Source organism: Arachis ipaensis, chromosome B8 (assembly GCF_059453495.1).
Source record: "Arachis ipaensis isolate K30076 ecotype BB chromosome B8, ASM5945349v1, whole genome shotgun sequence".
In the NCBI taxonomy this organism is placed as follows: domain Eukaryota; kingdom Viridiplantae; phylum Streptophyta; class Magnoliopsida; order Fabales; family Fabaceae; genus Arachis; species Arachis ipaensis.
In genome coordinates, this window is record NC_142443.1 from 130,633,691 (window position 1) to 130,641,684 (window position 7,994).

Consider the following 7,994-nt stretch of genomic DNA (forward strand, 5'->3'; position numbering starts at 1 on the left):
TGATGGTGATGGATAAATATTCACCAGTGAGGGTGATGGATATGGATCATGATTATGATCAAGCTTATAATGAGTATAACTCGAGTTGGGGATGCACAACAGAGGGACAGTCCAATGGCTAGCTACCAGGACTTGTCGGGTTGGCTCTATAACCGACAGATGATATCATCAGCCACTAGGGACAGGCATGCATCATAAGCATACTACATGAATTGTTTGAGATTGCCTATTTGACTGCATATTACTTGCTAATTACCTAAATGCCTTATCTGTTCCTATTTGTAAATCTCTTGTCTGATATAACTGTGTTTGCTATATTATACTCTTGCTGGTGGTTGGGAGGTCTGAAGGAATTGGAAAGGGAAGTATTAGTTAGACTGAAGAATCTTTAGTCAGTTGCCACTTACGGTTTAGCTTGTTTATAAGCTTTGATATTATCTGGAGGGAGTTCTAGGATTGCCTTCGGCTTTCCTCTATTATTATGTATTATATATGTGGAAGATGTTACCATGCTGGGGACCTCTGGTTCTCACCCATGCGGATTTTGTGGTTTTCAGATGCAGGACGCGAGGCTTCTCGTTGAGGCATGCTGGAGACTTCTGGATTAGCAAAGATCCTTTGTTCTCGGGACTCTGTTTTGGTTTATATGCTTGTTTAGATACTTTTATCTCCATTAAATAATACAAACTGTGATGACTCCTTCTAGAGGGGATTTTTGGAGAATAGGTTTTCTGTATTTGTGTCCCTTTGGGTTTTCCTTATTTTATTATATGTATATATTGCTATGCTCGGACCGGTTATCTTCACAGCCAGATCTTGAGTCTTGATATTCCCGTTTTTGACACTCTTTATATATATGATCTTGCGTCAGCTTATCCTTTGCTCGTTACGTTATCGATCGGAGTGTTGCGCGTTTGAGTTACGGTTTTTGTTTACCCCCTTTTTCTACAAAGGCTCCTAGTTGTAATCAATTATTCATACTACTATACGTACTAAATTTTTGTTTTAGAGGTCGTAATACCTTGCCATCTCTGAATTATGACTTAAGCATAAGACTCTGTATGGTAGGGTGTTACATTATGGTATCAGAGCAATTCGTTCTTGTAGAGCCTGAGGAATGGACTGACTATGCTTCTGTACATTCTCTGTATGTGTGTTATGTTAGTATATCTAGTTGATATAATTGGCATAAACATTCATGAGCATGCATTTGGGACTTTGAAGCACTAGACTTCCGATATTGAGACTGATCAACTTAATATCGATTGTTTGGTGTGTATAGGGACCAGATGGCACCTCGTGGACGCGGTAGAGGCCATGGGAGAGGACATACGAATGCTCGTGCGCCGAAGACTAACCCTAATGACCCGGTGAACTTTATGACTGCGTTGGAGAACATGGCTGCTGCTATGCAAGCCACTGCTGAGGCTCTTGGCCAACAGATGAACAACCATGGTAATGACGGAGGTGGAGTTCAGGGCCCGATGACACTGGCGAACTTTTTGAAGGTTAATCCCCCAAAGTTCAAGGGAACTACTAGCCCGACTGAGGCCGATACATGGTTTCAAGCTATGGAATGAGCACTGCAAGCGCAGGTGGTACCTGAAGGGCAGCAGGTGGAGTTTGCTACCTATTTGCTCACTGGTGAAGCGTCGCATTGGTGGCAGGGTATTCGACGCCTTCTGCAGCAGGGTGATGATTATATCACCTGGGATGTCTTCCAAGAGGAGTTCTATAAGAAGTACTTTCCGACTTCTGCTAGGACGGCCAAGGAGCTTGAATTGTTGTAGCTGAAGCAGGGTGCTATGTCCATATCTGAGTATACTGACAAGTTTGAGGAGCTGTTCAGATTCTCTCGTATGTGTCAAGGGACTCCGGTGGAATATGAGGAATGGAAGTGTGTTAAGTACGAAGGAGGACTCCGGAGCGATATTTTCGGTTCGGTGGGGCCAATGGAGATTAGGACCTTCTCCGAGTTGGTGAACAAGTGTAGGGTTGCTGAAGAGTGTGTGAAGAGGGCAGCCGCTGAGAAAGGAAGTCACAAGGGGTCATTTCCACAGAACCGAGGGAAGAGCTTTGCACCTAGAGGTCCGTCTTTCAAGAGGGGAGGTTCTTTTAGGAGGCCCAACAACAACTACTCCCAAGGAAAAAGGTTTGGGAAGCAGCCTCAGAATGATCAAGCTTGTACTAGGTGTGGGAGTCACCATCCGGGAGTACCATGCAAGGCCGGATGGGGTTTGTGCTACAATTGTGGAAAGGCGGGGCATAAAGCCGCAAGTTGTCCGGAGAAGCAAAAGCAAGGTGCTGGGAAAGCACAACAGACTGGTCGGGTGTTCACCACCTCAGCTGTGGGTGCAGAGGGATCCGAGACACTTATTCGAGGTAACTGTGAAATGGCTGGTCAAACTTTAAATGCTTTATTTGATTCGGGAGCATCGCATTCATTCATTGTATTTGAGAAAGCCCATGAGTTAGGGTTGAAGATCGTAACCTTAGGTTATGACTTAAAAGTGTATAATGCTACCCATGAAGCCATGGTAACTAGGCTAGGATGCCCGAAAATTTCGTTTAAGTTCAAGCAGCGTGATTTTGTCCATAATTTAATCTGCTTACCGATGATCGGTCTTGATCTTATCTTGGGATTGGACTGGTTATCCGAAAACCATGTCCTACTTGATTGTTCTACCAAGTCGGTGTACTTTATGCCGGAGGATACAAAAGGGCCGGTTGTGGTGAATAATTATTACTTGAATTTGATGGTGGTGAACTGTTCTGGAATCGAATGTCAGGGTATCTTGTTGTTAACCGCGGGTGTTTCGGGTGATGATCAAAGATTGGATCAGATTCCGGTAGTGTGTGAGTTTTCGGAAGTGTTTCCCAATGATATTGAGGAATTTTCACCTAACCGAGAGGTCGAGTTTGCTATTGAATTGGTGCCTGGGGCGGGACCAATCTCAAGTGCTCCTTATAGGATGTCACCGTTAGAGATGGCCGAGCTAAAGTCTCAGTTAGAGGAATTGTTGGGTAAGAACTTTATCCGACCAAGTGTTTTCCCGTGGGGTGCTCCAGTGTTACTGGTAAAGAAGAAAGATGGAAGTATGCGGCTCTGTGTGGATTACAGGCAGCTGAACAAGGTCACCATAAAGAATAAATACCCATTACCGAGAATTGATGATCTCATGGACCAGTTACAAGGAGCTGGGGTTTTCTCTAAGATCGATTTGCGATCCGGTTATCACCAGATAAGGGTGAGGGGTGAGGATATCCCTAAGACCGCTTTCAGGACTCGTTATGGTCATTACGAGTATACTGTAATGTCCTTTGGGTTGACGAACGCTCCTGCAGTATTCATGGATTACATGAATAGAGTATTCCGTCCGTTTCTGGATAAATTCGTTGTTGTCTTCATTGACGACATACTGATTTACTCCAAGACTGAAGAAGAGCATGCAGAACACTTGAGGACCGTGTTGCAGATTTTAAAGGAGAAGAAACTCTATGCGAAACTGTCTAAGTGTGAGTTTTGGAAGGATGAGGTGAAGTTTTTGGGTCACGTGGTGAGTAAGAAGGGAATAGCCGTAGATCCAACTAAGGTAGAAGCTGTGATGGATTGGAAGCAACCAACCACAGTAACTGAGATAAGGAGTTTTCTGGATTTAGCTGGCTATTACCGAAGGTTCATCAAAGGCTTTTCGCAATTAGCTTTGCCGTTGACAAAGTTAACTCGCAAAGACACTCCGTTTGTTTGGACTCCTGAGTGCGAGGAGAGCTTTCAGACATTGAAGAAAAAGTTGACTACTGCACCTGTGTTAGTGTTACCTGAGCCGAACGAGCCTTTTGAGGTGTACTGTGATGCATCGTTAAAGGGCCTAGGGTGCGTGCTGATGCAGCATCATAATGTGGTGGCGTATGCCTCACGACAGTTAAGACCTCATGAAGTTAGTTACCCTACGCACGATCTGGAACTCGCTGCGGTCGTGTTTGCCTTGAAGGTGTGGAGGCATTATCTCTATTGGGTTAAGTTCCAAGTCTTCTCCGATCACAAGAGCTTAAAATACCTCTTTGATCAGAAAGAGCTTAATATGAGGCAAAGGAGGTGGATGGAATTGTTGAAAGACTATGACTTTGAGTTAAATTACCATCCTGGAAAGGCGAATATAGTGGCGGATGCGTTAAGTCGGAAGTCGTTATATGCGTCTTGGATGATGCTTCAAGAGGAGAAGTTGCTCAAGGGATTCGAGAGTCTAAAAATTGGTGTTCGAGAAGTATCTGGAACCTTGTGTTTGAGCCGATTAGAAATCTCAAGTGACTTTAAGTCCGAACTCCTAAAGGCTCATGAAAACGATGAAGCGTTATGGAAGGTGTTACCGGCTATCGAGCAAGGAAAACAGTGGAGAGTGTCGGAAGAAAAAGACGGGTTATGGAGATTCAAGGGTAGGATCATTGTGCCGGATGTTGGCACTTTGAGGCAAGATATCTTAAAGGAGGCACACAAAAGCGGATTCTCCATTCACCCGGGAAGTACTAAGATGTACCATGATTTGAAGGCGATGCTTTGGTGACCGGGTATGAAGAATGATGTGGCGGAATATGTTTCAAAGTGCTTAACTTGTCAAAAGGTAAAGATTGAACATCAAAGACCTTCTAGGATGTTGCAACCTTTAGAGGTTCCGCAATGGAAGTGGGAGAGTATTGCAATGGACTTTGTGTCGGGATTGCCAAGGACTAGGACTGGTTTTGATGCTATATGGGTGATTGTGGACCGACTGATGAAGTCAGCTCACTTTTTACCCGTTCGGATGACTTACACCCTTGAGGAGCTAGCTCGGTTATACATAAAGGAGATTGTGAGACTCCATGGTGTACCTGCTACTATAATCTCTGATAGAGATCCTCGTTTCACTTCGAGATTCTGGGGTGCATTTCAGAAAGCTTTTGGAACCCGATTAAGCTTGAGTACAGCTTACTATCCTCAAACAGATGGTCAATCCGAGAGGACGATTCAAACACTAGAGGATATGTTGAGAGCTTGTGTTTTGGACCAACCGGCGAGTTGGGATCGGTATATGCCGTTAGTGGAATTTGCATACAATAATAGTTACCATGCGAGCATCGGAATGGCTCCGTATGAGGCATTGTATGGGAGGAAATGTCAATCTCCGCTATGTTGGTATGAAGCTGGAGGGAAAGGCTTGTTGGGGCCGAAAATGATAGCTGAGACCACTGAACAAGTCAAGAAAATCCGAGATAGGATGCTTACGGCGCAGAGTCGCCAGAAGAGTTACGCCGATCAGAGGCGGAAGCCCTTGGAATTTGAGGCAAGAGATCATGTTTTCCTTAAGGTTACTCCAACCACAGGAGTAGGTAGGGCGATTAAAGCGAAGAAGTTGAATCCTCGATATATTGGTCCATTTCAGATCCTGGAGAGGATTGGACCGGTGGCGTATCGGATGGCTCTACCACCCTATCTTTCGAACCTGTACGATGTGTTTCATGTGTCGCAGCTTCGGAAGTACACCCCTGATGCTAGCCATGTGTTAGAACCCGAATCGGTTCAGTTAAGGGAAGATTTGACGCTTCCAGTGGCTCCAGTCAGAATTGATGATACTAGTATCAAACGGTTGCGCGGAAAAGAGGTTTCATTAGTCAAAGTAGCTTGGAGTCGAGGCGGTGTTGAGGAACACACTTGGGAACTTAAGTCGGAGATGCGAACGGATTATCCGCATTTATTCTCAGGTAATTGAATTTGAATTTTGGGGGCAAAATTCCCAATTAGGTGGGTAGAATGTAAGATCCAGTTAATTAACGGCTAATTAACCCATAAATGAGAATTTATTCTAGAAAGCCAAAAATGTTATTTTTATGGCTAAATGTGATAGAGGAGATTGAGACGAGAATTTCGGTACCAATTTTATAGAAATCGGACCAAGATTGGACCGAACGGGCCAAACCGGACCAACCGGACCCAAAGTGGGCCCTTGGCCCAACATAACTAAATCAAAACCCTAGTTTTCAGCACTCTCTCTCCTCACAACACACTCAAACATGCTGAAAACTAATATGGAGGGGGGAAGAACACTCTCTCAAGTTCTCTCCCTTGGTTGATCTTCAAACCACCATAACTTTTGATCTAGAGCTCCGATTGCCGCTCCGTTTGCGGCCACGCGTTCACCGCAGAGAGCTCTACAAAACCCATATAATCAATCTTGAGGTAAGCCACGTTTTACTGTTCGAAATTCCAGCCCTTGATTTCGAGTTTCATGAGCAAAAATGTTGAGATTTTGGGTTCTTTGATGTTATAGGACCCAACTCTCTTGAAGGAGAAGGTTAATCTTGTCTCCTTGGACCTTGGGTGTGGTAAGATTCTCAACCCTAGTGTAATTTGTTGTTCTATGAGGTTTGGGCATTGAGATGTTGTGTATGGGTATGATGATTGTGGCTTAGGTTGTGTATATGTGAATATTGGAGCTTGATTGGTGATTTTGGAAAGCTTGGAAGAGGGTTTTGTGTGATAAAATCTGTTCTTGGAGGTGTTGATACCTTGAGAGCTTGTGGACAAGTGGTTTGGAAGTGCTCCGGTTGAGCTTGGGAAATCGGCTAAGGTATGGTTTCGGTTTCCCGTATCTAATATGTAATGTGGTAGGAAATACTTAGGCTAGAGGCCCTAAGATAGGCATTGAATTGTTGGTGTTGTTGAATGGTTGAGATATATGATGTGTTCATATATGTGATTATGAATATTGATGCCTTGATTGTGTGAAATATGAGAAATGCATGTTGTGATATATGCTTGATGGATGATTGAGGTTGAATTGATGGGTGGTACCATGATTGATGGTGAGTATGATGTTGATTATGTATAATGATGGTTGATGGAAAATGGTATTATTGGAAATTGGGATGAGGAAGGATGTATGACATGATATTGTGTTTGTCCTTTACCCATTTGATTGAGAAGTGGTAAAACGGTTAAATGGTGATTTTGGGAATTTTGGTAAAGGGTCAATGTGTGAGTTGAGGATGGCTTGTTGTTGATTTTGGTACATTTTGAATGATTTCAAAGAGAAGGGTTGAAATTGGCACGTTTTGATTGATTTTGAAAAGAGTTGAAAGTGGCTTGTTTTGAAAATGGCACTTTGTGGTTTTGAATGAAAATATGGTTTTTTTTTTGGGCATACTTTGACGGAACATAACTTGGACTACGGATCTTTGATTTGTGCCAAATCTGTTTGGAAATGAAATTGGATCCGGGACGTCCATGCCGTTCGAAGAACGGGTGAAAAACGATTTAAAATGAGAAAGTTATGTCCGTCGGAAGATTGGGGGTTGAATCTGTGAATTCTGCAGCTTTTAACTTAGAAAATTTTTAGCAGAATGACCCCTCGTGCGTAGGCGCACTTGGCGCGTACGCGCCGTTCTTCGAGAAAGCATCATCCACGCGTGCGCGTGGTGTGCGCGAGCGCATCGATGTGCTGCATCGAATGCCCAGCCATTTTCCAGAGAATTATGCCAGAGTTGTGCCAGTTTTGTGCCTGGGGCACAATGTATTCGCGCGTACGCGTGGCTGACGCGTGCGCGCCGTTTGGCTAATTTTCAACCCACGCGTTCGCGCGTATGACGCTTGCGCGTCGATGAGTTTTAAGGCCATCCACGCGTGCGCGTGGAGTGCGTGTACACGTGGCTCTGTTTTCATCCCAAAGTTAATTTTTGAGTTTTAAAAGCCAAATTTCATACTTCTAAGCCTCCGATCTCACCACTTATGTCTTAAATCATTATGATATGCCTAGCATGAGAAAAAGGGCTAGTGAATGTGGTAACTTGCGAGTGAAGCAAGGGGAAAAATGAATGATCATTGATGATCAAAGATGATTATGTAAGATGCGGAGAATGGCGGTGGAAGTGCTTGTTATGCCATGGGCCGAAGGGCCATAATTGTTAATGAATTGGCTGGTTATGGATTTAACCGTGAGCCGGATGGCTGGATTATGCCGTGT